General features: G+C 44.0%; 1 protein-coding gene and 1 long non-coding RNA gene across 2 annotated transcripts in view; both read left to right on the top strand.

The window, feature by feature from the left end:
• The window catches only part of LOC140701208 (uncharacterized), a 541,330-nt gene that overhangs the window by 436,471 nt on the left and 77,534 nt on the right, over positions 1-27,325 (top strand). The window lies entirely within an intron of this gene.
• LOC140701233 (uncharacterized) lies at positions 8,229-25,343 on the top strand. Its single transcript, XR_012080196.1, has 2 exons — positions 8,229-8,368; positions 25,213-25,343. It is a non-coding gene; the product is annotated as an uncharacterized lncRNA (long non-coding RNA).

Here is a 27,325-nt window from a genome sequence, read left to right as displayed (position 1 = left end):
TTGTGAGCAGTGTTTGTATAGACCATCATTTCTTTCTGCATTTACTTCTTGATGGATGCATGGGTTATTTACAACTTGAGCTGTTATAAATAAAATAGCAGTGAATATTTGGTTACAAGTCTTTGTATGGACATATGAGTTTCCTTTCTAAAGCACCAGATGAGGAATGTCTGGGTTATATGATACATAGGTGTTTACCTTTTTAAAAGAATCTGTTAAAGACTTTTCTAAAATGGTTGTACTATTGTAAATTCCTCGTGGTGTGTATGAGTTCTGGTTGCTCTACTTCCTTGCCAGCACCTTGTAAGGTCAGTCTTTCTAATCGTATTCTTTCTAGTATGTATGTGAACTAGTATCTTACTGTGGCTTTTAAAAGTATTTCTCTAATGACTAATGACATCTTTAATCAGCATCTTTTCATATGCTTATTATCCATCTGGATATCTTTACTGAAGTGTGTTTTCTGGCCTCATTCATTCTTTCAGGTGTTTGAATTATTATTGAATTTTGAGACCTCTTTATTCTGGATCAGATAGAAAGAGAGACCTTTATCAGATTTATGATCTGCAAATAGCTTCTGTCTATGGCTTGTCTTTTCATTTGCTTAGCAGTGTTTAGAAGAGCTTTGAAGAGTCTTCATGTTGACAAAGTTCACTCTATCAGTTTCTTTTTAAAATAGATGATACTTTTGGTGTCATAGCAAAGAAATATTTGCCAAACCCAAGGCCATAAAGCTTAAGCCTATGCTTGTTCTCCTAGCTGTTTTATAGTTTTAGATTTCCTATTAAGATCTATGATCCATTTTGAGGTAAATTTTGTATATTTTGTGAGGTGTGGATCAAAGTTCATTTTTTTTTTTGTGTATCACTATCTAATTGTTCCAGCACTACATGTTGAAAAGACCCTTTCTCCACAGCATCCTTTTTGAGAATCAATTGTCTGTATAAGTGTTGGTTTAGTTTTGAACATTCTATTGTGTTCCATTATTCTATTTTCCTGTTTTACACCAACACCATAATTTCTGATTACTGTAGCTTTATAAAATAAAGTCTGAAAATCAGATAGTGCAAGTCTTCCAACTTTGTTTTTCTTGTTCAAAGTTGTTTTGGATATTTGGATCCTTTGAATTTTTATATGAATTTTAGAATAAGCTTTTAAATTCCTTACATCCTGTTCCGCCAAAATTCCACCCATGTCTTTGGCCGTCTCCAAAGCCACATTTTCTGAAGAAGTCTCTCTACATCCCAGGTGAAAGGAATTTCACTTTTGTCTGTGCTCAAATCACATTTGATAATATTTGATTACATTTAATCATATTTGGCTGTATGTACTTGTCTGATCTTTCCAGCCATATAGTAAATCTCAAAGGATTAGGAATCTTGACTTGGTTCCCTCTGTGTGCTGAGAAACTAGTTCTATGCTTTGCAGGAGTGAGCCCTGCAGTAAGAGGTATCTGCAGCACACATCTAGCTCATTGCTTGAATATTGTCAAGGAATTCTGCAGATTTAGAATTGTTTATTGATTGTTGTCTCCAAGACGGCTCAGTCTTTTTTATTTCTATTGCTACTGCTGCAGTTTCAAAGAACAATGGGCTAATTATTTTCCAAATATCAAATCATACTCTAATTGTGTTGTCACGCAAGTTATGTGCTGCTGTGTCTTAACAACCTGCTTAGTGTTCACAGGCTCCTTCACTCATGGAACATTTGGGAGAATGTCATACCCTTAGAGATAGCAATGCTGACTTTGGCGACCTGAGCAGCAGTATCCGAACTCACTCCTGCTGTTTTTCCAGTGTCCCCTCTAGCCCTCCTCCAGCCCTCCATGGGGGGCCCTGCAGTTCTGCCCTAGGAAAGCCTGTTGCTTCTCAGGAAGACTTCCCTATGAAACATAATCATGTCCTTCTTGTGGGGACATTCAGTCCAGAGACCTGAAAGCAGGGGAAAATGTTTAGCCTGCTTTTGGTAGAACCTAAATTCTTCCATATTTGTTAGAAGCAATTTCAATGAGGAAACTGTTTTGGCATCTAACAAATCAGCATAAATGACTGATGAGGAAGATCAGCTTCCCCATCCCACTCAGTCATCATGTTGATGTGACACTCACATTGGCAAACATTTTCTCCTATGAGCAACGTAAAGTTCAAGACGTTATGAATGGCTTTTTGTTTTTATTTCTTAGTCTTTCCACATTCACTGTGTCTCGTGAGATTATATGAATCCTGCTTATTGTCAGCCCAGCACTAAACTTTTTAAAAGGATCACGTGTTTAAAAGGCTAGTGGGCAATTTTTTAGAAGACAGAAATCCTTGGATTTTGGTCCTAGAGTTGAATCTTGGTTAGTGGTGAATGAAAATTCCCGTTAAAATTTTAAATTCAGTGATATAAAGTCTTAAAAATAGTTAAATATTAGTCAATTTCATTAAACACTATAAGAGTTATTTACCTTTAAGCCTGTTTCTGGGGCAATTTTGCAATGATTCCCTCCCTTTATTGATTCCCTCTTTATCAGAATCCTTGAGAGGCCCCTGTCATCATTGTCACTATCGTCATCATCATCATGGAACTGATTCTTCTGGATGATTCTAGGAAAATAAAGAGATGGACGGGATTATGTGAAGGACAGTGTGTGCATATACAATAAGAACAGCTGTCAGACATTAGATGCAAGATACCCATTTCATTTAGAGAAGAATGTGGTCATGAAATCCTGATGTGGTGAATGAAGGAAGCGGTGGGAACAGGATAGTCAATGGAAAGGAGGAGGAAGTGAGTGAAGTTGAGAGCATAGGTCCTTGGTTAGTTGATCAGCACATTGGTGAGAATGAGAGGAGTGTGATGGCAGAATCATGTCCCTCCCCGGCCACAGGGTAGCCACCTGTGACATGTTACTGTACATGGCAAAAGGGATGACAGATATTTTAGGATAAAAATCTTAGAGGATTTCTGTCTCCTAAATTGTCTATTAGTTAGCCTTTTAAACCCATGATACATTATTAAAGATTAGTGCAGGGGCACAAATAAAAAGGATTCATATAATCTCACCAGACATACTGAATGTAGAAAGGATAAGGAAGAAAAACAAAAAGGCACTTATAAGTGCCTTGAACCATAAATTGCTCATGAGAGAAAATGTTACACAAGGTGAATGTCACAGCCACATACATACTGACTGAGTGGGATGGGACAAGGGGATCCTGAGATGAGACAATAGGGTGAGTAGCCCGGACTGTCCAGGTGGGCCCAATGTAATCACAGGTGTCCTTAAAATCGAGGATATTTCCCAGCTGAGTTTAAAATCAGAGGGAGGTGTAGCGATGGAGCAATGTTCAGAAAGGCTGCTGACCATGAAAATGGAGGAAGTTGAGGGGCACAAGCTATGGAAGGTGGGTGACCTCTGTAAACTGGGGGGAAAAAAAAGGAAACATTCTCTTCTAGACCCTCTAGAAGGAAGGAAACCTGCTGGTACCTTGAATTTAGCCCAATGAGAACTCTGTTGGTTCTCTGACCTACACAGCCATAAGCTGAAAATTCTGTGCTAGTTTAAGCTATTAAGCTTATGGGAATTTGTTACAGTGGTAATAGGAAAATAACATAGTGAGCGGTAGTGTAAGGGATTAAAGGTGTAGGATCGGGTGTGGAGAGAATTCTGACATTTACACCTAAAAAACAACCAGGTGAAGTGGGAAGGTGATTTAAGGAAGACCTACCTGGCAGGGCTGTCAAGCAGACTGGAGCGAGCGAAGCCTTGGAGTTAGAGGAATCAATTAAACCTCTACAAGGAAAATAAGAAATAAAATGTAACAGGGCTTCAGTGTTAGTAGATGTAGGAATGGAAATGGGTAGAGAGATATAAACATTATTTTGAAACTAGCTACAGGTTTGATGACTGCATGTTTGGGAGAATTAGCCGATGTGTGGACTGAATGCATCCCCTCAAAATCCATCTGTCGAAACCTCATCTCCCAGGGTGATGGTACAGGGAGGCGGGGCCTTTGGGAGGTGATTAGTAGGATAAAATGAGGTCATGAGAGTAGAGCCCTCATGAATGGTATTAGTGTTCTTATACAGGGCCCCAAAGTGCTTGCTTCTCTCTCCTCTCTGGGCCGTGAAGATAGTGGGAAGACAGCCATCTTCGAGCTGGCAATCCTCTCCCAGATACATTGACCTTGAAAGCCTCAGCCTCCAAACCGTAAGGAATATGCTGGTTGTTTAAGCCACCCTACCCACGGTAATTTGTTACAGAATCCCAGACTGACGAAGACAGTGGAGAATGCCACTGCGTTTGGCACTGATTGCCTGGAGAATGCTGAAACCCAGGGAAGTGGGCAGCACAGACGTTTACTCATTTAATCCTGCCAACACTGTAGGGGATAGAGTCAACATATTCCTCGCTATTTAAAAGGTAAGGAAAAAGAGGCACAAATAATAACAAAGACAACGACAACAACAACAACAACAACAACAACAATAGTTTGTCCAAGATTCACACAGAACTCCCTGGAGGTAGAGTGAGAATTAATTCTTATGCAGGCTGGCCCCAGAGCCCCTGCTCATAACTAATAAGTCAGATCACCTTGCTTATTTGGATCAGTTTTTTTCAACTGTGATATGAGTGTACTGTGTCCAGTAACTTATAATTTCAAAATACCTCACTGTAAGGGAATCATTAGTTGCAGGCATTACAAACCACAGAAAGCTAGACATACAAAAATAACTTGTTAGGGCAAGATAACCAATAAAGTTTTTAAATATTATACCTGCTGACCCTTTGCAATAAAGTGTTTATTTATAATTCTGTCTGGCTACAGAATAACATCATAATCCTGCATGTGGCTGGTGGCTCCCGTGTTGGTCAGCACGGGTCTAGAGAATTTAAATAACTTGCCCAGCCTTGCCCAGGAAGCTCGTGGTGGGATCAGAACTATAGTCTGGGACTGTTCCTTCCTATCCAACAAGTCCCTCATGGAAGTTTAGAAGCTTCTCCTTTGGTGCCCAGATGTCTATCCGTACTTACGACATCTTGTCAGGTGCCCCGGCCTGCTCCTGAACATCAGCCAGAACCCACTTCTGCTCTTTTTTGGCGAGGTAATACCTTCTAGCAACTTTCATTACCTTCTTGGCATCAGTTCTTACCTGGAAGGGTAGTGGCTAGAGATGGAAATGTGTCCACATGACAGGTTTTTCAAAAATATAGTAGGAGTGGTCAAGAGAAGAAAACCTCAGGAATACGAGTGGAAGCATGTCATTTAATATACCAAATGCGTACTTTCAATGTATGTTTGTGTTTCCGAGTCCAGGCTTGTTCTACTCGTGTATTACAGGCCAACACATCAGGAGACAAGGATTTGGGGCAAGAAAGAGCGGCTTAAATTTGTAAAGCCAGCGGAGAAGATGGTAGACCAATGTCCTGGAGAACCATCATCCCAAATCTGAATTCAGGCTCTTATATTAAAAAGGGGAAGCGGGAATGCTTGGTTGTTGCAAACTTGGTGTATGAATTCTTTGTTGTTAGAATCCTTTGTTCTTGCAGCTCTTCACCTGGGTCAGATCCGTGTAAACCTCCAACAAGCAAATGTTATTTTCTATTCTGTATCTTGTTATCTTTATACGAATGGAAAAGTGTTAATATCCTTCAAAGTCAGAGCCTTGAGAATAGGGTCTCCTGTATATTTCAGGATCTAGGCTACATTGTTTCACAAAAGGTGCAGAAACAACAAGACTAAGCCTAGGACACAGGGCACAGGGTTAAAGTCAAAGGAACAGATCTAATATGGAGTCAGATTTCTTCTTTCCTATTTCAGTAGTGCCATGGGGAAGGCACTTTGGGCAGCTTTCTGTAGGGTCCTGGAGGCTTTCTCTCTCAGCCTCTGTGCACCTCTATTGAAAACCGGTCATCGCTATTGGCCTGCTGGAAAACCACTCCGCCTGTTTTGCCCTGAAGTTGTGTTCTGTTTATAACTCATCTCTACTCCTTGGAAAACAACTCAGTAAAGACTCAGTTGGTTTTCCACCAGCCCTGGGCAGGGGTGAGGGATAGCATGTTATTATTTTATAAAAAAAAATATAAAAGAAGTTTTAAAACAACACTGGACACATAGGAGAGAGACAAACAATGCTTCCTGGCTTAAATCAAAAGTGATGACTCAGTGAGTCTATGGCTGCTGTATTTGCTGAGCTAGTTACTCCTTTGCTCCATTACACATTTATTTTAACTGAAAAAGAAATATATGCATATGGATAAAAAAATTCAAACAGAGCAAAAAATACTCAAGTGAAAGAAGTTTTCCCTCATCCTCTGTTCTTACACGCCTCCCTGGAGATGCCAATGTTTACAATCCTTTGTGTGCTTTTCCAGATATGCTATGCACGTTCCCACCAATGTATGTAAATTCCTTTAAAGTTTTACTTATTTTTAACTTAAAGGGACTTAAATCCTCAAGTGGCTTCTGCCACAGTAATAGAAAAGAAGAAATCTGACTCCATATTAGATCTGTTCCTTTGACTTTAACCCTGTGCTCTGTCTCCTAGGCTTCATCTTGCTTGTAAAACAATGTTGCCTAGAGCCTAAAATATACAGGAGAGCCTATTCGGAAGGCTCTGACCTTTAAGGGTATTTAACACTTTTCCAATCATATAAAGATAACAAGTTGCAGAATAGAAAATAACGTTTGTTTTGTTGGAGGTTTACAGGGATCTGACCCCGGGAGATAGCTGCAAGAACAAAGGATTCTAACAAGAAGGAATTCCTACACCAAGAAGTTTGCAAAAACCAAGCACATAGGAAAGCAGCCTGAATTCTGACTTGGGGAGATGGTTTTCTAGGACATTAGTTTGCCATCTAGGTCTACAGAAACTTGCTATTCCATGCCCCAACACTTGGTCTCCCAACTTACTGGCCTGTCCTGCACTGAGGAGAATGAATTTGGACTCAATAACACTTCTACCTACCTAGCAAGCTGGGTACTGGGACTGAGGGCAGCTCTCCCACACACAGGGGCCTACCGTGAGCCCTTGATTATTCCCAGAGGTTGGGGTGTGGTTTACCCAGGAGGGATGGGGACTATACACCAACACTCAGGCAGTCTGATCCTTCTGGGGCTCTGACATTTTACCTCCCGCTCCCTGCCAGCCCAACACTTGGGAAAGTGGAGCTAAGGCAGAGATCGTGCCTGCCTGTTTCCCAGTGTGTAAAAGGGGAATATGTACTCTTCCCAAGGTAGTTCTGAGAAACAACACCTGCGGGTGCTTGGTTCCCGGAGCAACAGTAAACCTAGCTCCTTGTGGGGGCAACAGGTGTGATACCCGTAGGGTTTCTGCAGAGACCTTAGCTGGAGGGCTGGGCCAGGGACGTAAAATATGAGCTGTGGGCAATGACGGGTTAGAGAAGGGTGTATAGGCAGGACTGCTGCCTCCTTCGGGATGCCCCAAGAGGTAAAACGCTTTCTCCCCATCTCTGCTACTCCCCTCCCAATTCCAGATAACTGCCTTCTCTCTGCTCCTCCTGTCCATGTGTCTCCCTCCACTTTTCCCCTCCTCCCCTCCTCCTCCCCTCTTCTCCCTCCCTCGGTTCCCCTTCTCTCTCAGGACCCAGAGCAGATCGATGGCCCTCCTGCGCATGCGCAGTCGCTGCCAGCTGGACCGCGGTTTGGAAGCTCCAGCTCCGAGCCGGGGATCTGCCCCAATGGCTTCTCAGCTCTGTCGCCCTGTAGGCCTTTGGCTCCTGCCTGGGGCCGGGGCCTCTGACTGTGGAAGTGCAAGGTGAGGGGATATCGGGAAAGGGGTGAGGCGGCTGCGGGAGGGCGGTCGGCGTGTCACAGCCCCCCAGGGCGCCAGTCAGCGTGTGTTCAGCTGGATTGCTCGGGCCAGGCCCCTCTGCCCGCGCCACCTGCCCCGGCGCCCCGGCCACAGCTTTCCAGGGCCAGGTGTGCCCCTGCCGCCTCTTGGCCCAGCCGGGCTCCCCTCAGTCCGCGGCTGGCGTCCCCTTCCCCTCTCCCTCCCTCGAGTCCTCTCCTCCCGGGCTTCCTCTCCTTGGCCGCCGACCCGTCCCCACCACTGGGCGGGCTGTGTCCCGGGCGGGCGGGGTCTGCACACCCAGACGGGGCGGGCGGCTTGGGCTGGGGCTGGGGCTGGCCTCCGAGCGCGGGGCTGCAGCCCGCGTCCCCCACCCCGCTCTCCCTGCCCCGCGACACCGGGGCTGCCTTCCTCTCCCTTTCCCGATCCCTGAGGTCAAGATTAGCGGCGTGGGCGCTGCTCCCTGGGCTGACAGCCCGCGGCTGTAACGCCCAGCTTCTCCTGGTGGAGTCGGGAAAATGGAGCAGCAGTGCTGAGGGAGCTTCTGTCTCCTTGATCAGTATTTCTGCCCCAGGTAAGTACCTTGAACTCTTTCAGGTGTTATGATGGCGGTGCTTGTTGATGTCACGTGTTTTTATACTGAGTGGAATTACAGTGGTGAAAGCAGGGCTTGGTTCAGTTAAAAATGAGCTGAAGGCATGAGGCTGTCTCATCCTCCATCCTTCACTCTCCCAGGGTGAAACGTGAGACCGTTGATCTTAAAAAGATACTTATAGTCCCTAACTAGTCCAGCCCAGCTATTGTGTGTTATCAGGAACAACACAACCCGAGGGGTTGGAGACCCAGTGACACTGCACTCCTAAAGAGCTCCTGGCAAAATCTGGTTTGTTTTGTTTTGTTTTGTTTTTCTTTGTTTTTCTTAAATTGTGGGACAGACTAGTAGTATAGAGGGAAAAATAATTGGCAAGAAGGATTTTTTCATATAACAGCTTTATTGTGATATTGTTCACACACCATGAAGTCCACCCACTTAAATGTTACAATTCAGCAGCTTTTAGCATATTCACATTTGTGCAACCATTATTATTCCAGAACGTTTTCATCACATCAGAAAGAGCAGTTGAAATGCATGACCTATCCACCCCTTCCCAGTGGTGGTTCTAAAGAAGTTTCTTGGCTGTTCCTGACCATAAATTAACTTGTTACATTCCATGAAATATCTAGGAGGAATTCTAATCAGAATTGCAATGAATCTGTCTATCAAAGCAGGAAGAATTAATGTCTTTATGGCATAAACTTTTTCTACACATGAATATATCTGGGACCCTATCTTTTCATCTATCCAGAGCCAGGCCTATGGGAAATCCTCATTAATTCTTGGGTTTGTGAATGATGAGGTTCAATACATCATTAGATGCAACTGTAGCCTTTCACTGAAGAGAAAAGTAACCTCGTAGAAGCCAAGTGATTCTCTGATGGTTAGAATGAGTGACCGCCAGTGCTGGAGTGTTCGAGTGGACTTGGTGCTTGCAGAGTTCTCCACCACCTACAGCTAAGGGGATTACCGTGTTCTTTTACTTTTTTTTTATGGCATTACTTTTATTTTTACTTATTATATAAAATTATTTTTTATTGAAGTGTAGTCAATTTACCATGTTAGCTTCAGATGTACAGCAGAGATTCAGTTATAAGCTTATGAATATGTATATAAATGTTTTTCAGATTGTTTTTAGTACAACTCATTACAAGTAATTGAAAATAGTACCCTGTGCTATATAGTAGGTCCTTGTCATTTATTTTATATTTATTAATGTGTATCTGTTAATCCTCCCTTTCCTGCCTGCTAACAACAGTTTGCTTTCTATGTCCATGAGTCTATTTCTAGCAGCACCGTTTTTGCTAGCAATATATGCTGGTTGGCTCTTTTCTGTTTCAGTAATTCCATCTTATGTGTGGGCGTTTTTCTTCTGGTGGGCCTGTGTGTGGTGTGCACACGTGATAATAGAGATCTGTATTTGGGAGGACTCCAGGCCTTGTGTAGTCCCTCGTATGGAGCGCCCACTGAACTGATGCTTGAACTTGGAAGAAAACAGTAAAAGTTGGAATTTCCACTATGGTTGAGACTTCCAGGTTTCTATAACCTGTTTAGCCCACCTAAATTTTGGCTGCACCCATACTGGATAATTTGGTGGAACTTCATGGTATGGTGGTATAGAGACAGGGCCTTGTATGCTTCTTCTCTTTCCTTTTTCTAACAGTCATTCTCCTGGGCCTTCCAGGTACTCCCCCAGAAGGGCCCAGGGCTGGCTTGGTGCTGCACTTAGGCAATATTTGTTAATAAGGCCCTTTCCTCATCTCTTCTGAGCCTCCATTTCCTTCTCTGCACAATGAGGGCTTAGACTAGATAAGTGCTTTTCAGTTTCTTTTAAAGCCATGTTTCCTTTGAGAAACAGAAAATGCAAATCTCTCCTCCCATCCCAACCCTTTAGATTTTGACGCGTCCTCCAAGGAGTCACATAGCTCTTTGTGGTAAATTGATGTGATTGTGATTCCACGTGGCACAGAAAAGACTCTTCAGAGATTGATTGCAGGGAGAGGGCAGGAAAAGGGCAGTATGTAACACTTTCTTGTGTGAGCACTGGAGCAAAGGCTTGGGTTTAAATACGGTGTCTGATGTGGCATCTCTCTAATCTTGCACAATGTGATAAACCTCTATCCCTAGTTTCTTAATGTGTCAAGTTGGGGTGGTAATATTTTAAGGCTTTTGTGAAACATTATACACATAAGCCATTTGTGTCTCTGTAGATACAAGACCTGCTAGAGAGTCGGAATTTCTTTAAAAATACATATATATTGTCCACAGCACTCTGTCTGTGTGTATTTTGAAGTTCCTGGAGGGTGAGGGTTGAGTGTAATGTCCATCGTGGGACAGGTGGCCCATGGGTCTGTGTGCCTCAGATTTCCCCCTCCTCCCCAGTCCTCTTCCTCTCAGTCCAGGATGAAGTTCCCTAGTAGATTTACACAGAGGTCTTGTGGAAATGGCTCTTCATTGTATTGTTTCACCAAGGAGGGTTGCCATCATGATCTCTGTGGTCAGGTTTTGGTGACCTGAAGGCTATGCAATTGGGGATTTCTATTTAATAAAAAGAAAAAAAATTACAAATACAAAATTAGACCTAGGTTGGTGGCAGGGGCTTTTGAAAGTGGGGACCATTAGCTTTGTTAGCTTCAGGTGCAGTGGCCTCTGGCCACGAGGACACATCCTCATGCTCTGAAGTTGGAGGGACCAGTGGGTTCAGTGGGAATATTTACTGAGTGCATCTCATGGGCTGTGCATTGTTTTAATTGTACTGTGTGTTCCTTATTTGAGACAGTGAGCTCATTTAAACACAATAGCCTCTTTAAAATATTAGACTTTTTATTTTTAGATGTAATGTAGATTCCCATGTAGTTGTAAGAGATAATATGGAGAGGGCCTATGGACTCTTTGCCCAATTTTCTTTAATGGTTCCATCTTGCAAAGTTGGGGTACTATTCATTCGTGACTCACTAACCCTTTTAGGTTTGTGTTATTGCCCTCATTTCTATTTATGAATAAACTGGTGTTTAGAGAAGCACACAGGTCTGCCCAGGTCAACCACGTGGTTAGTATAGATTTGGGTGGAACGTGGGCTTGGCATTTCCAAGCAGTACCATTATGATGGTCTGTGGCAGGGAGCAGCATTCACTTTGCTTGTTTATTCATTCATTCAACAAACATTTATTGAATAAACTCTGTGGTTCAGATGCTTTCATAGGGTTATCTGATTCTTCAGCAGTATGGAGAATCAGGTAATATTTTCTTTTTTTTTTTTTTAATATGAGAAAAATATCTCTGAGAGGTTATAACCTCCCCAAAGGAAAAATAGCTCATAAATGAGGGATAGTACACTTGTACAGTTCCTTCTTCTTATGCAGGTGGTACCCTAGGCATTTTACATCTGCATAATTCCATAATCCAGATATATTCTTGTAAGGCAAGGAGTTTTTTTTTAATTGAATTATAGTCAAGTTTACAATGTTGTGTCAATTGCAAGGTGGGTTTTTTTTTTGAATTTTGAATTGAGAAAATATTTTTTGAGGGGGTTAATTAAGTTTATTTATTTGTTTCATTGTTCTAAAATGAGGTACTGAGGATTGAGCCTAGGTCCTTGAACATGCTAAGCACATGCTCTACCACTGAACTGTACCCTCCTCCCCAAAGCAAGTTTTCTTACCCATTATTCTGCACCTTAGGAGTTCAAATAAATTGGAGTTGAAATCCAGATATTTTGATCCTACTATGGTTCTTTGCATTATATCCTGCTGAGGGGTGGGGAAGCAGTTCCTTTTTTCATTCCTTTATTCAGCAGTTTTGAGCACCGACTGCATCAGGGCCTGCCTAGGTGGTTGGAAACAGAAAACAAGAAATGACCCTTTTCTGCAGGGGATGGAAGCCTAGACCAAAAGCTGGGTAATGTGATCTGAGCTTCAGTAGCCATGTGCAGACGCTGAGGACAAACTTATCCATGATTTGCTTGGACTTCCCTTGCCTTCTGGCTGGTGCACACCAGGTCGCTGCAACCCAGTGAGGCCCGCAGCCCACAGCACAGTATGTACATCGATTTACCCTCCCTTCTCGGCAGGGACTGCAACATGAGCGCCCCTGACTACGTGCAGTGTGCTGAGGACCACCAGACTCTCCCCGTTGTGGTCCAACCCGTGGGGATCATCTTAGAGAATTTCTTTTGCATCTATAATGGAATCTCCTTGGTGAGCCAAATCAGACCGTGCGGCTCCCAGTGGGCACTCTGTATCTACTATAGGTATCACTATGTGCCCGAGAATGGATGGAGTGACTCCCAGACCCACCGCAATGTCGTGGGCCTTGTCACCATTACCAACTGCCTCTTGGCCAAGACCTTCTAGAAGCTCCACGCACAGAGGAGCTGTATGGCACCACGCTCTACGACTCTCAGCTCTTTGTCTTTGTGCTGTATGGGGAGGTGGCCGAGCAGCCGCGCACCGACGTGGCCTTCAATCTACGAGGACTGCAGGGTGGTGGAGAAGAGGATCGACGACTTCACTGAGTCACTCTTCATCTTGCCCAAGTCCAAGTGGCTGGATGGGGCCCCCGAAAATTCTGGGGAGAAGACCCCCCTCCTCTACATCCTATTTGAGTAGAAGGACATCGTGGGACTGGACACAGACAGAAGGCAAGTCAACCTGAAGGCCGGGCCACCCTGGCTGTGTGAAAGACTGCTTCCCTACATCCAGAATGGGATCAGCAAGGAGGAGGGCTGTCTTGTAGCCAAGGCGGGAAGGAGGTGCAGCCCGCCGGTTTTCAGACGTTTAAAAGTGAATCTGCTTTTGTTTCAGAGAGATACTTTTAGGGTTAGTGTGGACACTTACTCCCCCTTTTCAGCCAGGAAACTTGGTGGGACCCCTGGAGTTGCTGTCCAATAGAGTAGCCACAGCCACTCATGTTAGGAGTGCTGGGGAGGAGGCTGGTCTGAGCTGAGATGTGCTGTAGGTCAAATGCACATCAGACGCTGAAACTTGTCTAGTAAAAAGAATATAAACTATCTTGTTATTTTCTATATTGATTACATGTCAAAATGATAGTATTTTACATACAGTAGAATAAGTAAGGTCTGTTCTTAAAATCAGTTACTTGTTTTTTTTTTTTTTTTTACATTTTAAACGTGGCAACTGGGAAACGTTATTTACATAACTCTCATTTCATTCCTGTTGGACAGCCTGTCCTGGGACAGTTTCATCCCTTTGCTTATAGATGAGACTCTGATTCCCGAGACGCAGAACGAGGTGCTGGTTGAGCTCGGGGTGGAGCCGGTGTCTCCTGCATCCCAGGCCCAGCACCAGCACGGCTCAGGCCCTCTCCCCTGCCTGACAGCCACCATGCCAATTTAGGACATCAGAAACACTGCCAGGGGCATCCGAATGAGCTCCTTATGCAGGGAAAGGCGTGTCACGGAGAATGGAACAGAGCAGGGAAAAATTCGTCCTCACTTTGTCCCTGTGATTATGTCAAAGGCCCCACTCTGCCTTGGAAGGGCAGACGAGCTCTTCTGGGCTGCCTACCCCCTCACCCTCTACTATGTTTCCCTGTGTATCTTTCAAGCTGTCCCTCGGGCAGAAGAGGGTGAGATGTCTTTGCCGAGAGGTGGTCCCCCTTTACTGGGGAGATTGAGGGGAGCTGTGTCCCCCCCGGCCTGCGGTCTCGGGCCTTGAGTCTCGAGAGCGTTCATGGCGGTCCCACAGGTGACGGTCGGAGGACATGACACGTGCTGCCGGGCCCGCTGTGCAGGAGGGGCTCTGTGATTGTCTGATTCTAAGGTCAGATTCTCCTTTCTTGTTGTTGGTAAGATGGAGGAGAAGATGCCAGAGAATTGATAAAAAGAAAATCCACACCAGTCCTGTGAATGACAGACACAGGGGATCCGTGTCCCACCTGCGTGTGGTGCCTGGCAGGCTCTGGATTAATTTTCACTTCCTCCCCGGACATTCCTCTATGGCTTAAGGAAGGGGAGAGGCATGTCGTGGCCATGATCTGTACTTGTCCTCACATGGTCCTGTGATCTACATGCCCACACTACCCTTCTGCTCCTTGGAGATGAGGTGTCAGGTTTAGGAAACTGGGCACTGCTGAGGGCATAGCTGCCAGAACCGTGCTACACCAAGGCTGGCTCCGTTCACCTCACCTGTCACCTCCTGTTGAGTCCCAAGGCGTCATTCAAGGTAGGTGCATCGGTGCAATGTAAGCAGGGACCACCTTCTCGCCCTGGACAGACTGGTGGGTGAGCAGTGGAAGCCCGGAGCCCTGCACCAGCCCCCAGGCCAGTGCCTCCTCTTTTGTCAAAGGAGGCACTGGTGACATTTTTGCTCAGTAACTGCTTGGCTTTGAGTCTGCAGACCCACCAGAGAATGCCAGATTGTTTTTGCCTTTTGAAGTCTGCCCTTGGGATTTGGTGGAGTAGCTGGATGTGTGCTTAGCCCATAGTGGTTGACACTGTCACCATTGTTTACCCAGAACCTCGTGTACCAGGCATGGCTCCAGGCATCAAAATACAGCAGCGCATTAAACCTCCCTCCTTGTGGGTCTGTCTGTTTTGGTACCACAAGGGCTCAGCCAGCATCTGAACGTCAGTGAGATAACGCGGCCAGTGAGCTCAGGTCAAGCACGTTCTCCTCCAGTCACTTTTACTCCATAGTTGCTTTTACTATTCCACAGTCATTAATTTTTTAAACAATGCTTTGGTTCAGGAGCAGAACCTAATTCTCCCCTGTTCCTCTTGGTGGGAGTGAGTAACATTGTCCAGCTTGAAATGTGAACACATTTTGTAGCCCAAAAGCTGTCTACACGCAACTAGGTGAAGTTTTGGTTTGGGGCGCTGACCACGTTGGGGTCCCCCGGCAGCACCGCTCCCCTCAGGCCCCTGCCTTCCCTGGATCAGGAGGTGAGGGTGGGTCTCACCGTCCCCGCGTCCCTGTCCTCATCACACTCACGTAATTTCTTGCAAATGCTGTCAGTTATTTTTGTTCTTGTGTGTTTCTTATTTTCGCTTTTCCTCTTTTCCTGTTTCTATTTTCCTTTTTCTCTTATACCACCCTGTGAGCATGTTGTTGGGTCTGAAAATGTGGGCTGTGCACACCCTGCATTGGAATAGCCAGATCGCCCTCTGTGCTGTCTCCATCGCTTTAAAAAGCAAAAACTTAACAGTTGCCATGATTCATATATTATCCTAGTCATCTTCTTATTTTCTAGTTTTTTGGAATTTTTGCTCTGTTAGCACATCACCCACTGGAGTTTGATACCTGTTAAAGTCCTTGCTTTGAGGAACCTGTTTGTTCCTCCTTATATTTGGTAACAAATGCTCTCTCACTAATTTTGTTTATTTGTTTTGAAGAAGAGAGATGCGAATTGATTTAGGCGGCTGCTGAGGGATTTTTTTCATGGAGTATTTAAACTTGGAACGTCAAAATCTGCAGCACCTTGCTTGATTCTGGCTTTTACACAAACGTGCTCGGCACACGGTTCCTGGCTGTCGCTGTGTGACGTGCGTGACGGCACTTCCTGGCCGGCGGTCACTGGTGAGGAAGTGGCCGGCTCGGGGGTGAGCAGCTGCAGTGGACTCTGTTGGAGGAAGCAGTCACCAGTTTTTTGTTTTTTTCGTTTTATTTTTGCATTCACCTTCCCAGAGCCATTTACTTTATTTTGCATTCATAGAGGGGCAGGAGCGGGTCTAAAACCATGCCACTCTTTTGTTCCCTTTATGAGGCTGGTTTTTCTAAGTATCAGGAAAACATTGCCTTGTCCTAAGGAGCTGGTTCACTTGGATCTGGTGGACACAGGGACCGCTAAAGGGGACCGTAGCTTCCTCTCTTCTTCAGCCAGTGGGTATTCAGAGCCGGGTCTGTGGTTTGCCTCAGCAGCCGTGCAGGCCTCCCTGCACCGGCCTTTACTTTTACCCCTTTTTGGCAGTTAATAGCTGACTCTGTGTCTGTTGCAGCTGATGTCCACCACTGACGGCCATGTCGTTATTTTGCGGTAGTGAGTCTCCAACACCCCTGTCAGCCGTGAAGGGACCTTGCATTCTCACCCCGACCCTGTTTCATCTCACCCAGGGGAAGGGTTTGGCCACCACCGTCATGCTGGACATGAGGCCTTGTTTCTCCTTTCATGCTCTGGTCCAAATGTGGACACTTCATCCTTCACTGACTTGGTCTTGCTTGAGACAGTCCAGACTTTCTGAAAGAGTCCATCACATTCTGGGGGGGGGAACAGAACAAAAGTAAGAGTCACAAGTACTTACTAGACTCTTAAGGAGTCTAGGCTGTCTGGGTTGGCAAATGCAGGCTGGGATCTGTGATGTCTGGTCTGTGCCCTGGAAACAGGCCTTTCCCGTAGCTCCCGAGAGAAAGGGGGTCGGAGCGAGAACAGACTTGCCTGGGTTCCTACCATCCTCATCTACTCACTGACATGAGTGTCAGCTAACGAGGAGCTCCCCCAAACCTCGGGCCCTTCAAAGCTCAGACCACGGGAGATCCTTGAGTCCCTTCTCCTGGTCCTTCTTTGTGAGAATCCAGTGCCTTCTGAGGTGACCGGCAGCAGGAGATGCCTATCCCTCCAGGGAACTCCCATCGGAGGACTGTGACTCAGTGCACCTTGCTGTGAGCTTAACGGTTTCCATCCGTGCTCCCTGCAGAACCAGACTTGAGACTGGCTTAGTGACAGAAATGACAAGACTGATTCCAGGGCAGGGCCAGGTGGAGGGAACAGTGGAAATTGAATGTGACCTCAAAAACCTAGGTGGGTGATGGGGCTGTTACTAAAATGGGGAGCCTGGGAGGTACCTGCCAGGAATCGAAGTCTAGAGTAAATGGTGGTCATAAGGCTTTTTTTTTTTTTGACATAAGGCATTTTTAAGATGCCATTTGTCATCCAAGTTAGGACTTCCAAGAGGCACTCGGGTCTATGAGCCTGGGGCTCAGGTGAAGGAGCCGGACTAGAGATACACGTTAGGATTTGTCATTCTTAGCTGGTGTTCACAGCCGTGCAAGTGGATCAGCTCATCTCAAGAGGTGCAGACTGTGGCTGGTGGGGGCAGGGCTGTGCCTGGTTTGGAGGAAAGCCCAGACCATGCAGCTTTGGTGTGTCAGTCAGCGGTGTTTGTGATTTTCAGAGCAATGGCATTTATCCTTAAGGTTCTGGGGGGTGGGCAGGGCCACCCAGGAAGAAATCTGAAGGGAGGGTTTTGGCCACGTGTGCGCATCTTGGGACGATCCAGAGGCTGCAGGGTCCACAAGGGGAAACTCCTCAGAAGCTGGAGTCGCAGTGGGGAGTTGGGAGAATGTAGTCACACTCTCCTGTGAGGAAGGGAGGGAGGCCTCGGGAGTCCGCACCCTAGCGGACTCTTTCCCACGAACAAAAGGCAATCAGACAGAAGATTTGAAGTGAGAAGGGATGGGCGCTGGGAGAGGAGCCAACCTGGAGAAAGGTGGTTGAACAATTCTGGAATAGTCTCCCTGAAACGTAGAGTTAAAAAAACCCAGACTCTTAAGAATATTGATAGTGACTGGGGAGGAGGCAGTTGTTTTTCTGGCCTCCTAAGGGTAAGGTATGTATCCAGGGATACACAGAAGAATCGGGCAGTCTGTTCCGGGGGCTTCACCCGTACCAGGGGGAAAAGTGCAAGTTTAAAGGGGGAGAAGGGCAGCGGAGGGAAACTAGCCAGGCCCCGTGTCATGTACCAGTCGGCCGCCCTACTTGCGTGTTGCATTCACATCCATGCCTCCCAAATGGGCGGTGGCAGCCCTGTTTTGAAGATTGGGAAGCCTTCTCAGAGGGGTTAAGGAATTGGTCCGTTTAGCGGCTAGTAAATGCTGTAGCAGGATTCAAGCAGGGCCTTGTCAGACTTCAAGGGCATGTTCTCTCTACTAATTCCGGTACCTCCCCGTTGTACCTGAAATGGTGAAGTGAGTCAGTTTCGGAGCCTTTCAGAGAAAGTACGCTTTAAGTGCCTCAGGACTGTTGCACAAAGCTCAGTGTTCTTTGGTGGTTCGGAAGCACCGCAGTGCTTTTTGCTCCACAGATGTAAGGTCTTACTCTTTTGACGATGGTGTGGTTGTAAATGACGTACAGGTGCAAAACCACACTTAGCAGCTTCTGAAGGGAAACTCTCCAGTTCTCCCTTGATCCGCTTTCTTCCACGGGATGTAACTGTGCTGCAGCGTAGGCCTGAGCTTTCCGTATGGAGTGAGGGTTTGATATCCAAATTTAACATAAAACAGTCAGATGGAGAAAATCGAAGATGACAATATATTTTCGGGTTTCATTAGACAAGATATACTGTCTGTTAATGGCCCATAAAGCAAATGAAATTGAGTACAGAACATTGCATTTCTTACTTTCTACTGAGAGATGTCTTCCAACATAAGATTCTCTGCTTTGGAACTTCAGCTCTGCCACTAGGGCGCCTGTCATTGTGTTGGTGTGATTGCATTTACACAGTGCATGTAATCTGGGCTTCCTTAGCCCCAAACACTCCAGTGCAGAATCATAGGCTGCAGCCATCACTTAGTTATACAAATACTTCTAAAACTATATGATACCAAAAGAAAATATATAAAAATAAAGAGAGAGAGGGAGATTGCCTTTATCAAAGTTCCTTTGGATTTTAACTGCAAAGTGTTGTTGAGCAGCTCTGGTTTCCTTTGGCTATGAATATATACATTTCTTTGCATGTAACTTGGATTTTAGGCTTGAACACCAAGCTCTTGTTTTCCATGAGCCACAAAAATCATAGCCAAATGACACACCTATGAAACATTTTATTCTTTTTATCTGAGACAGAATCCTTGAATTTGGGACTTGAGCTGTGATTTTGCTGTTTGCTCTTCCCACCCCTCTTGTCACCTCACTCCTTTTTCCCACATGGCCTCCAAGAGTTCATGGTCTCAAAGGAGCAGGTGGACAAATACCAGTTGGTCGCCAAGAAGTGCTGCTGTAGACGGAGCCCAGCCAAGAGCTAAAGGACATCATCAGGGAGGACTTCCTGGAAGAAATTGGCTCTACATTCAGTTCTGAGGACAGAGTAAGAGTCAGCCATGAGAAGGAATCAAGAGGGTGACTCAGGAGGCAGGAGCAGCCCGGGTAGAGGCCTGGAGGCTTGTGGGGTGGGGACTCGGGGAGACTGCCCTGTGTGGTCCAGGGTGGTGGGTGACCCTGCTTTGAAGGACACTGGAGAGGGCCTAGGGGTGGAGGGCTTTGGAGGAGCTTGGTTTTTACTAGAACTGACACAGAGGAGGCAGTGAATGGTGTCAGCAGGAAGTGACCCTTAGGAGAGCAGCTCTACCTGTCCTTTTGAGTCCCACCCCTTCATTCTTTTATTCATAACACACGCAATTCTGAGTGCCTAGGGGAGAGGGGGTGGACCCACAGTAGTAAGCAAAATGTACTTGCTTCTTGAGAGCTTAGCAGTGTCAGAAGTTGACTTAGATTAAAATGTTCTATTAACACAGCAGGGCACCTAATCCAAAGTGCGGAGGTTGGAGGGAAGGAAGGCTTCCTTGACAAACAGTCAAAATGAGCCTGGAGGCTAGTGGGAAGTAGCAGCAGGTCACAGGGCCCCTGAGGTAACTGGGGACCTGGTACTGAGGTGAGGATAGGCAAGCAGGGTTGGGGGTGGGGCTAGAACTCTACCAGGGAGACTCTGAAGGGTTTGAAGTGGGGGAGATGTAATCAAATTTGTGCTTTGGGAAGGCTGCCTTGGCTGTGTGTGTGTGTGTGTGTGTGTAGCAGGGAAGAGGGGGAGGATGTCACCAACTGGGAGGGTCATTAGAAGACCATTCACAGGCTCGGAGGTCACCAGTGGGAGAGGGGCGTCGGGGCTGCTTGGGGACCGCAGGGGCAGTGTGGATGCCGGATTTCCTTATGGGGAGGGCTTGTTAGCGGGGTCGCTCTAGCGACACCTTGTGGCTGGAAGTAAACAGATGGAGGCCGCCAGGTGGACTTACCTCTTCTCTCCTTCCCTGCTTTGTATGATGATCTTAGCTCTGCCAACATATGGAAAAGAAGAGCTAAGTTCCAGAGTAGCCCAGGACTTTGCTGAGCTCGTTCAAGTGAGATTTGATAGGATTTAGTCTTGTGTTGAGATCTGTAGGTTAACTTAGCTAGAAACGTCCCGTCATTTGGATTTCCATAGGGGTATTAATTCTTGATAAAGATTGCTTTCTTGGTGAGAGGAAATTTAATACAACTGATGTCTTTCTCAAAAAAAAAATCTTATCTTTTAAGAAATTTAATATTCAAAATAATAGGAATATTTTAAAATGATAAACTAAGGCTTTCGTGTAGTTTCTTCGGTTTCTGAGTTGATGTGTAGGTAGACCCTTTGCATTACATAATAGCACATCTTTGTCAGTATTTAAAGAGCTGTTAGTGAGCGCCCTAGACCCCACTTTTGAAAGCATCATTAAAGCTTGCTCTGAAATAGTGAAGTCATATAGGTCTTTTTTGCAGAAGCCAGATATTTGGTTTATAATCTGCAGCATAGCTCCCTTTATAAAATAATAATAGGTTCAAAATTAAGAAAGTGGAAAATAATTGATTTTTTAAAAAACTGAAACATAAACTTTCTTGTGCTAATGTTGCAACTGGAAATTTCGAAAAGAAAAATCCCACTGTAATATCATCTACGTGAAATACATATATGTCTGTCAGGTTTGAATAGTAACTGCACAGTGGTTTTTGAAGTCAGGATCATTCCAGCTCAGATACTGGCAGTGATGTTTGCTGGTTTTCAATGGAAGAACCTAAATTTGCTTTCTTAGCTTTATTCTTTTCTTTTTCTTTTCTTTTCTTTTCTTTTCTTTTCTTTTCTTTTCTTTTCTTTCCTTTTCTCTCTCTCTTTTTTTTTTTTGGGTAGTGCGAGGGTTGAGTAGTGCTGTGCCAGCATGATTTGGGGGCAATTTGGGGGCAGATGTCGTGCAGCAGCAGTGAGATATTTCCATGCCTTTTACTTTCCGGACATCACCAGGGAACATGTGTGGTTTGTGCCTGCAGGATGCGATGCTGCAGGACTCCCTGGTCCATCAATGTTATGTCTTGGAGCTGCTCCGGTCAGTGAATGATTTTCTGTGGCTTGGAGCTAATGTGGTCTGATGCAGATGATCAGATGTGTAACTAAAGTACTGTTACTTGAAATAAGAGAAAAGCTAGCAAAAATGTCTCTAAAATACAGGATGAGGGAGGAGAATTGGCTGAGCTGCTTGCAGAGGGGAATATTCTCAGGTGACTCCCTCACTGTGTCTCCTGTCACTCTCCCCCACAGCCCTGCACGGCAGTCCTACTGAAGCAACCATGCACTTTCTCAGAAACGCGCTGAATTTCCTTGTGCCTCTGATTGTTCGCTTTTTTTTTTTTTGAAAGCACATCTTGCCCTTTGCTTAAATGCCGGCCTTGCTAGCCACCACTTACACTCATTCTTCTGGACCTCGTCCATATATAGCTGCTGAATGGATGAACAAAATGTAGTATCTCCATTTAGCGGAACATTATTCAGACATAAGAGTGAATAAAAAAGAAAAAATAAATAAAGGGGAATATGAAAAATCCATCTGCTCTGGGAAGTCCACCCTGACTGCTCAACCCGGCCTTTTCCCTTTGAAACCCCATCCCTTATACCCCTCTCTACTATTTTTGATAGTATTTACCACCTTCTAATAATGTTTAACATTTTCAAAAGAAAAGAGACATGCTGATACCACTTCAACATGGGAAAGCCTTGATAACAGCACGTTAATTGAAAGGAACCAGACACAAACGGCCGCATATTGTTGATTTCAGTGATCTGAAATGCCCAGAATAGGCTCATGCAGTGGCAGAGAGCAGATGATGGTTGCAAGGGGCTGGGTGGAGGAGGGTTGTGGAGTGACTGCTAGTGACAGGGGTGTTCTATTGGGGTGATGAAGTGTTCTGGAAATAGATGGTGGTGAGGGCTGCACAACCGTGAGAGTGCAGAAGACTACTGAGCGCTGTCTCTGGGAGTGCCTGTTGTTGGGGCGGCTTTATTTTGTTCTCATCCTGTAATGTGAAGGGTCATCTTGTGCTGAGATCATTCAACTCCTGTGAGTGGTAAGGCTAAGAGACTTTGCAGAGTCATGTTTCTTTTTTCCCCCTTGCTGAGTGTAGGCAAAAATGGTTTAAGCCTGAGAAAGTGCTCCATATGCAGAAATGTCTTTCAGTTTTGCCTGGTGTAAAAATCTTGAGAGCTTTTTAATCGTTTAGGACAGTCTGTAGGGGGAAACAGCCCGTGAAGCCTGGGTGAGACCTGGAAGAGCCACTCTTCCCTCCCAGACACGGGTGGGGATTTCACCCCCGTTCAGGCAGTGAAGGGCCAAGACCCATGAGTGAAGTTGACAGTCGTGAATATTTATGTGTATCCGCTGCTTCATCTTGGATATTAATTTCTAGCTGAGTCATTTTGTGGCGGTAGACTCTTCCTACATCAGGAATTTATAGTATCTGCTCTTTGAGGTGAAGACCTGACAGACTTGATTATTTAACAGTCTATCTTGTATTGATATCTCAAATTCCCTTGTCAATCGCAAAACAGCAGAAATACAGACGTCCTTTAATGCCGATGCGACCTGGAGCAGGTTTAGTTTCTGTGCCTCAGTGGCCTTATCTGTGGGTGGGGAAGTTTATAACAGTGCTTCCCTCAGAGGGGCTGGTGAGAGGAGACTGAGAAGCACAAATGGAAGACTTACACGAGATGCTCATGAATGACAAAATTTAGTGCTGTCAGCCTGGTGAGGCCTCAGGGACAGAGATGTCAGAACAGAGCAGCCCTAGCCGGAGTTCGATCCGCATTGGCAGGTTTTATGATCACTATCACCACTGTGGGTTATCAGGTAGTTTTAAGACTTGGTAATATGAATTCATGAATAATGTTACAGACTAGACAACTCAGATCCGGTTTACATAGTTCTCAAGATTTCCTGTGAGAAATGGATATTTTTTCCCCATCTTAAATCTGAGTGGATTCTCTAAAAAAATTCCGTAGTCCTCCATCTTTTTCCTTTAATTCTCCTTTTTTTAAAAAAAAAGTTTTTAAATGGAGTTACTGGGGACTGAACTGAGGGCCTCACGCGTGCTGAGCACATACTATCTCAACTGAGGTATACTCTCACCCATAATTTTTTTAAACTTTACTTTCTTAGTATGCAGAGGTTAGAGGCCTCTAATTCTTTTTTGGAGACTTGTCTATAAACCTGTAAATCTAAAATTAATGGACAAAATTTGGTTTATTAAAAAAATCATTAGAACTTTCTTCAATCCATTCAAAAGGAAATGCTTATTGAGTTAAAATGTTTCTCCTTTATGGTGATTTCTAATTTTTGGTCTAGCTTAACTTATTAAAAGTAATCCTCATCATCATAATGACCAAGCTTGCTGTGAGTGGACACCTACCAAAAGCTAAACTGTTTTTCTCATGTTTTACTTCAAAGCAGGTATTTGACGATAGGTATAAATGTCTCCTTTTTGCAGCTGAGGGATTGAGAGGTGGGCAGCTTGTCCCAAATCAAACGCAGCTGGCGGTGCCTAGCTCGGTGCTGGAACCCAGGCTGCACAGGATGCATTCTCAATTTCTCCTCTGATCAGCCTCTCGTTGAGTGGTTTCCAGAACACCTGTGAGTCCATAAATGACCGATTTTTGCGATCTCAGCCTGATGAGGCCTTCAGAGGAGAGACACCATTGAGAATGTGAGACAGAGTGGCATAAATTAAAATTGTACATTTTCACAAATGTTGCATTCTCAGGTAATGACTTAAATAGTTTATGTTTTCTTTATTTTAGTGCTATGTAAGCACTAAAAACAAAACGTTAAAAATTATTATAGTGCAAAATAGGAGTGGGCTTTGAAAGTCCAATCATTGCTAATGATGTTGCTTGTTTTTCTCTAGTGGTGTTTTTTGACAGAATAATTTACAGTGACTGAATTTATTTTATGTATGTAGTCTTAGTATGGAGGAAAAGTTTGTCAGTGAATATTGAAAGTAAAATCTTTACTCTTTTCTGTCCTGATGATAAATATGTACGTTGTTTCCATGGCTTAAGTATATTTCCTCATTTGTGAAATTTGAGTGATGCCATTTACCGTGTCTGACTGTGAGAGGTAGATGCCTTGTATACAAAGCATCCAAGAGCTGCTTAGTAAAAATGTGCTGTCACAATGACAGATAGTTTAGAAGGATCAACTGTGAATACTAAAGAGGGTGGCTTGTTTCTGATGCATATTCAATATGGATATATATGAATATGGCTTAAAGTAACAAGGATTCAGGGTTTTGTGTGTGTGTGTGCGTGCAGTATGAAGTTTTAATGAAATCTGTATCATTCTATTGAGACAGGGACTAGTTAAATTGACTTAAGCAGACGACCTTGAAGATTATTTACACAGAATGTGTATTGTTAAAACTCAGTGTACATGCTGCCGTGTAACTATACACTCAGACATTTAAATTCGTAGGAATCTGACCAGAAGCATTAAGTTTAGAAAAATCCACATTGATCATTTTCAGGGAATAAGCTTCTCTCTTTTGTGATTAAAGAAAATTTTGATTTATTTTTCTGCACTCTTAATAGGTTTTAAAATATCAAAACATTGATTTGACATGTCAGCTTTTTTAATAGAAAAAAGCTCATGCTGTTTTAATATGTAAATAAATGTTTTTGTATTTCAATACACTTCTATGACTTCCTGGCTCTTTGAGAAGTATTTTGCAAGATACTTAGATTACCTACTGTTGGAAAAAATACAGACATGACATTTATGAATATAGGGCTAATACAGGTCTGTTGGTTTTTGCTACAGTGCAAGACATGAGGACTAGGAGAGCTTTGCTGCTGATGGCCAGGAGGACAGATCCCAGATCTCAGTCTCCCCTCCTGTAAAATGAAGTGGCTGGACTGGATTCTTTCCTCTTCAAAGATGAGTTTCCATGAGCCTGTGTCTTTTGTATATATTCAGGAGTATTAGCAATATCTGATTAAGTACTGAATACCCCTCCCTTTCCTGAAGCGAAGTGCAGTATGTGCTACATAAGCATTTAGTTATCTGATTCTTGTTTCTGATCCACAGACAATTTTTGTGTTGCATCTTTCCAGGCAACCTGGAAGGCCTTTTAAGCCATAGGTGGCGCTGTTGCACTTTCTTACAGTCTTAACTTTCCTGTTTGTAAAGGAAGTCTTAAACAACGTTATTTTTTTTTATTCCTTTGCTTAGTGCTTCAGGGTAGCAAATTGTCCATTATGTCTGACTACCTGGAAATATTATTCTGCTTACGTCTTAGTTTTATTCTCTGATCTCGCTGTGAACATTTCAGACTTCCTGTGCAAACAGTGGCAACATCGGACTTTTCTTTTTTTTTTTTTTACATTTTTTATTGATTCATAATCATTTTACAGTGTTGTGTCAAATTCCAGTGTTCAGCACAATTTTTCAGTCATTCATGGACATATACACACTCATTGTCACATTTTTTTCTCTGTGATTTATCATAACATTTTGTGTATATTTCCCTGTGCTATACAGTGCAATCTTGTTTATCTATTCTACAACTTTGAAATACCAGTCTATCCCTTCCCACCCTCTACCCCCTCCCCGGTAACCACAAGTCTGTATTCTCTGTCCATGAGTCTATTTCTGTCCTGTATTTATGCTTTGTTTTTGTTTGTTTGTTTGTTTTTGTTTTTTAGATTCCACACAATAGCGATCTCATATGGTATTTTTCTTTCTCTTTCTGGCTTACTTCACTTAGAATGACATTCTCAAAGAGCATCTATGTTGCTGCAAATGGTGTTATGTTGTCGGTTTTATGGCTGAGTAGTATTCCATTGTATAAACATACAATATCTTCTTTATCCAGTCACCTGTTGTTGGACATTTAGGCTGTTTCCATGTTTTGGCTATTGTAAATAGTGCTGCTATGAACATTGGAGTGCAGGTGTCATCCTGAAGTAGACTTCCTTCTGGATACAAGCACAGGAGTGGGATTCCTGGGCCATATGGTAAGTCTATTCCTAGTCTTTTGAGGAATATCCACACTGTTTTCCACAGTGGCTGCACCAAACTGCATTCCCACCAGCAGTGCAGGAGGGTTCCCCTTTCTCCACAGACTCTCCAGCATTTGTCATTTGTGGATTTTTGAATGACGGCCATTCTGCCTGGTGTGAGGTGATATCTCATTGTAGTTTTGATTTGCATTTCTCTGATAATTAGTGATATTGAGCATTTTTTCATGTGCTTTTTGATCATTTGTATGTCTTTCTTGGAGAATTGCTTGTTTAGGTCTTCTGCCCATTTTTGGATTGGGTTGTTTATTTTTTTCTTATTGAGATGTATGAGCTGCTTATATATTCTGGAGATCAAGCCTTTGTCGGTTACATTTGCAAAAATTTTCTCCCATTCCATAGGTTTTCTTCTTCCGTTACTTCTGGTTTCCTTTGCTCTGCAGAAGCTTGTAAGTTTCATTAGGTCCCATTTGTTTATTCTTGCTTTAATTTCTTCTAGGAGAAAATTTTTGAAATGTATGTCAGATAATGTTTTGCCTATGTATTCCTCTAGGAGTTTCATTGTATCTTTTCTTATGTTAAAGTCTTTAATCCATTTTGAGTTGATTTTTGTATATGGTGTAAGGGAGTGTTCTAGCTTCATTGTTTTACATGCTGCTGTCCAGGTTTCCCAACACCATTTGCTGAAGAGACTGTCTTTATTCCATTGTATATTCTTGCCTCCTTTGTCGAGATGTGTTGACCAAAAGTTTGTGGGTTCATTTCTGGGCTCTCTATTCTGTTCCATTGGTCTATATGTCTGTTTTGGTACCAATACCATGCTGTCTTGATGACTGTAGCTCTATAGTATTGTCTGAAGTCTGGGAGAGTTATTCCTTCAGCCTCTTTCTTTCTCTTCAGTAATTCTTTGGCAA

This window comes from Vicugna pacos, chromosome 14 (genome assembly GCF_048564905.1).
Source record: "Vicugna pacos chromosome 14, VicPac4, whole genome shotgun sequence".
NCBI lineage: Eukaryota > Metazoa > Chordata > Mammalia > Artiodactyla > Camelidae > Vicugna > Vicugna pacos.
This window is presented reverse-complemented; position numbering and strand designations above follow the sequence as displayed.